A 5,103-nucleotide genomic window follows, 5' to 3' on the forward strand; every position below is an offset into this window, starting at 1 on the left:
ACGTATGTTACCGAGACGTACTGGTTAGTTTAATAATGCATTTTTATTGTATTTATTATTGATAACTAACACAAGTTAATAATATTATTATTGTTATTAGGCCATATAAACCTAAACCTTTTTAATTGAAATTATAATAAAATCACAAATTTGTATCTGAAATGTAATGTCAGAAAGGTTTTCAAGTGTTTGTGCTCCGATGACCCTATAAAGTGCACTGCATTCAGCCCAGCCTAGCCTAGTGTTGGCAGCACATCCCTTAACCCGATGAGATGGTCTTTGCAGCTCTCTGAGTGGACGACATCACCCAAGGTAGCTGATGCATACTGCAGGATTTCTATCGAACAGACACAGATACGCCATTGAATCAACTCATCACGAGGTCTAAACTAATCATCACTATCACGTGACGTCAATATTTTGAGTCAGTTCCTGTCAGCGCCTCATCGTTATCTACTTAGAAGAGGGATAATAACTAACTCAATCAGGAGAATGACAATAGATCTTTTCTTACAACACGGGCCGAGGAGAAGCACCTCATGGGCGCAATGTATGGAACTGTTATATCCAACAGGAAAAGGACGAGTAAATTAACTGACGCCCTCAGGCCTGCAAACACTGGATCTATACGTGACTATCACATGACTCTTGACCACCTGCTTCCTGCCCTTCTGAAACCCAACTGACCCGCGTTTTTTTCTCTTACAACAAAAGAAACGGAACCTTGCATGACGATTTTAAAAGACAATCATTTAAAATCATTTAAAGTATTAGAGAAATATACTCCCAAATAATAGGCTTTCTGTTTGATGTGTTATCGGAACCTATGCTATTTTAATCTTTGCCTTATAACTTTTCCTTTTAGCAGATAACCAGTGTTTAGTATCGGGTGAAAGCTTGTTTTATTTGCAGAACATTGGCGTGAATGAAAAAAAAATTATATTCGGCATCATTCTCTGGTGATAATACTTTTATAAGAAGTTATTAAAACTTGCAGAAATACTCCCCACGGGGAGCATGTGATTCATGCATGATAACCCAGTCAACAATTTGATCTCACAATGATGTCATCATGAGCTCACATGATTCTCATGGTGTGGTCACAATGTGTGTGTCACAGTGAGCTAAAAGTGTAACCACACAGCGCACTCACTGTGTGCTCATACTATGCTCCCAATGTGAGGTCACTGCACACTCACTGTATGCTCATACTGTGGTCACAATGTGAGGTCACTGCACACTCACTGTGTGCTCATACTGTGGTCACAATGTGAGGTCACTGCACACTCACTGTGCGCTCATACTGTGGTCACAATTGGTTAAGGCCCTGCAACAATATTTGATTGGAAGACTGCGCCATGGGATGGACCAAAATCAGCCTGCTTAAAACTGGACACAAAAAGCCTTCGTGGCTAGCTCGCTTGCTTGCGCTCTCTGGATCTTTGGCTCTTCCACCTTATTGATTGTGCTACAAAGCGCTCACAGCTATCAACATCAGGCTAGTGATCCTCCAGAACTCCAAAACTTCGTTAAACTTCGTGACTGCAGAGATCTTCAAAACTTAGTCTTCGCAAACAGATTCTGAGAAGAACTTCCAGCGTGTCGTCACGTCACAAGGAAACCAACCAATCGCCGGAGGGCATCCCCAGAAATACGTCAGACATCGACCGCGTCAGCAGCCACTCCGCAGCCCCGGGATTCCCTCAAGTAGCCATCCAGGACGCCTGTTGTCAGCTGTCAACTTGAACGCAAGTAACAAACAAATCACCATTTCTTGCTGAACTGGCGCTGAATTGATTTTAAGCAGTAAAGATAAGCCAAGTCTCTGCTTTTATGAGTTTTCTCAGGTTGAATTTAAAGAACTCGTAGAAAACGAGTATTAGAACTTTGGGAACTTCATGCAAATGCAGCAACTCATTTCCTGAACCTTTTGTGTGTATGTGTGTGTCTGTGTTTTAGCTTAGTTGAATGTGCCATAGAATAGCGAATAAACTTTTGTTTCATTTATAAAGAAGTATTGTCTTGTGTCGTGTATTTTAAAGTCAAACTTTGCCCAGATCCTTTCTTACGTTGCTCAAAATTAATAAGATTTGAATTTTGTTTGTGTTGTCATTGGCCATGAAGTAATATGAACAGAATTGTTAAGATATACTGATTTTAACGCTCGCTGGACGAACCGTTGATAAAGTATAAGCTCTAAATTTTGAACTAGATCAACTTGAAGAAATCAACATCGAATCTTTAAGAATTGATTCCCTAAAAGCTGAAATAAAAGCTAAATCCTTAAAGTTATTACATATTATGGTGGAGAACTTAAAAATTCATAACACCAAGTCATTTTGTAACACCAAGTCATTTTGTGTATTTGTTCTATTTCTAACCGGAAGAAATAGATCAGAGATAGAGGAACAGAGTTTTGTGTGTTATTGTACCTGTTATTATGGCATGGCAGAGCGTTTTGGATGAATGAAGTGCAACGCAAGTTGTTGTTTAGAGAAGTGAACTGCAGTAAATAATTAACATTTAAATGCTGTCTGCTAAAACAGATTGTCGTTTTAAAAGGCGCACGAAGAGAGAAGTGAGCGGATTCCTCATTTTCTTCTTTTATAAGGCCTCATAGCTTGATTTGTTGGTGCGTGTTCCACTTCCAAATTCATCTATGCTATTAAATCTCCCCGGGTACCGAGCTTAGAGTAGCTAACTAATGCTTGTGGCCATTTAATTCACTAAAACTAGTGAACTTGACACGCGGTGCTCAGAGAGAGTGTCCGAACGTTATTTTATGGGAGAATTGTGAAATCTTGATCAAGTAGAATTGTGGTTTCCTGTCTATATAGACTAACACAAAGTGCTTAGATCCGCCGAGATCTACAATAACATTATTGTATTAATTGCAGAAATTCTGTAGATTAATTTACCTCACTCTAATGAGTTGAGATTGTTCAGCGCTGTAAAATAAGAACCTCAATAGTGCTTTTTGGTTCTTTAGTGTGAAATGCGTTGACATCTCCTGTGATGTACTTAAACTGTGTATAACCATAGACTGTGTGTAGCACATGATAGCTTATTGCAGGGTACGTTGCCATAGTAACAGCCATAACCCGGAAGTTCTAAGAAACCTTTTCCAGGGTAACTTTCAAGTGCGGAAGCACAGTCCGCCAGTGCCATTTTTGAGCTGTTTGTAAACAAATAGCCTAGCATGAGCTAAGCTAACTGAAGCTAATGAGTTTGCATCGAAGCCTAGGCAAAGCTATTAGCATAGAAGGCTAGCGGTTAGCACTTAGCATTTTGTAGCCAATGGGTTTGAATGCAGTGTATTTTGCAGTATGTTTTGAAGTGTTGAAATGTAATCAGTTACATCTGAATTTTAAATCACACTAGTGGGATCTTCACCTCATTTTTAGCTCTCTTTTATTAATTTTATCTCTCTTCCCCTCTCCTCCCATTGAAAAGAACGTTGACAGATGCAAACTTAATAAACCTGGCTGTACGCGATTTTAACCAACCATCAGAATAGCGATCTCACAGGTGGTTTTTGATAACATTTGTTTAAGGCTGGTCCTTCCCCTTCAGCTTGTATCAGTTTAAACTGCCATAGCTGTTGTCTTTTTTTAGAAAATTAATCCTGGTCCTCGGCCTCATTACTTTAATTCTACGTTGTGATTGATTCCATAACTGCTCTTATAATTTTAGTGACATCAGTAGATATTATTAATTTGCTGTCCTTAGGGATTTGAAATCGTTAATTTAATTTCATAATTAATTACAGATTTGAAATTTTAATTTAATTTCATAAATTAATTTCAGTTCCTGCTTCCACATAGCAACAATATTTACTGATTAATTTAAGTATAATTGTTCTTATAATCTAATGACAACAACATTAGAATTTTTAATCATTAACTATCAATAGGGCTCTGAAATTTTTAATTGCATTTGTAAGTAATTAGGGTGGTATGGATTAATTTAATTATAATTGCTCTTATGATTGTAATAACATCAGTAGGTATTAGTAACTTGATATCCTTAGGGATTCAACATTTCTAATTTAATTTCATAATTAATTACAGATTTGAAATTTTAATTTCATTTAATAATTAATTACAGTTCCTGTTTACATATTGGAACAATATTTGCTGATCAATTTAATTATAATTGCTCTGACACAACATTAAGATTTTAATTCTTAACTGTCAATATTGCTCTGAAATTTTAATTTCATCTGTAGCTAATTAGGGTTTGGGTTACCCTGCTTCAATATACTTATTGATTAATTTAATTTTAATTGCTCTTATCAATTTTAATGATAACATCATTAAATTTTAACCAGGAAATATCATTTCTAATTTGAAATTCAAATTTAATTTGCAATCAAGTTCTGGTTCCACCTGTTAGGCCATCCTTTCTATCGTTCAGCTAATTAATTAACTCAGCCCAAATTTTCATAGGTTTTCCCGTTTGGCTTAAGCCTGTTAGTGGATTGTGCTTGGTCGGTGAAGTGACGGTTGTCTCGGTGAGTCACAGTGAGCAGAGCCACCTGTTCTGAGGTAACCTGGTGCGGGCTGGGGGTGAAACCGAATATTTTCGTCCTAGTATTGCAAGTGAAGGCACGCAGTGAGGCATCAGCAATCGGGCATCGGAGGAGGAGTCAACAAAGGCTAACTGGGTGAAGGTTTGGATATACCACCCTGTCGGCTATTGACGAGGTACGTCAGACTACGGGTCTGCGCTGACGGGTAGCTTGCAGGGCTTAGCCCCATTCTCTTTTCAGGCCAGTTAGTCATTGATGCGCCTCACCCGAGTGTTGCCCGGTTGTGCTAAAAGCTGTAGCTGTTTGAGAGGCTCACTGCAGTATGTGAGGACGGAGTGTCCGGTGACCTTACAGGAACTGGGCGAAGGTTTGGATATACCACCCTGTCAGCTATTGACGAGGTACGTCAGACTACGGGTCTGCGCTGATGGGTAGGTTGCAGGGCTTAGCCCCATTCTCTTTTCAGGCCAGTTAGTCATTGATGCGCCTCACCCGAGTGTTGCCCGGTTGTGCTAAAAGCTGTAGCTGTTTGAGAGGCTCACTGCAGTATGTGAAGACGGAGTGTACGGTGA

Source organism: Sinocyclocheilus anshuiensis, unplaced genomic scaffold, assembly GCF_001515605.1.
Source record: "Sinocyclocheilus anshuiensis isolate Anshui unplaced genomic scaffold, SAMN03320099.WGS_v1.1 scaffold2235, whole genome shotgun sequence".
NCBI lineage: Eukaryota > Metazoa > Chordata > Actinopteri > Cypriniformes > Cyprinidae > Sinocyclocheilus > Sinocyclocheilus anshuiensis.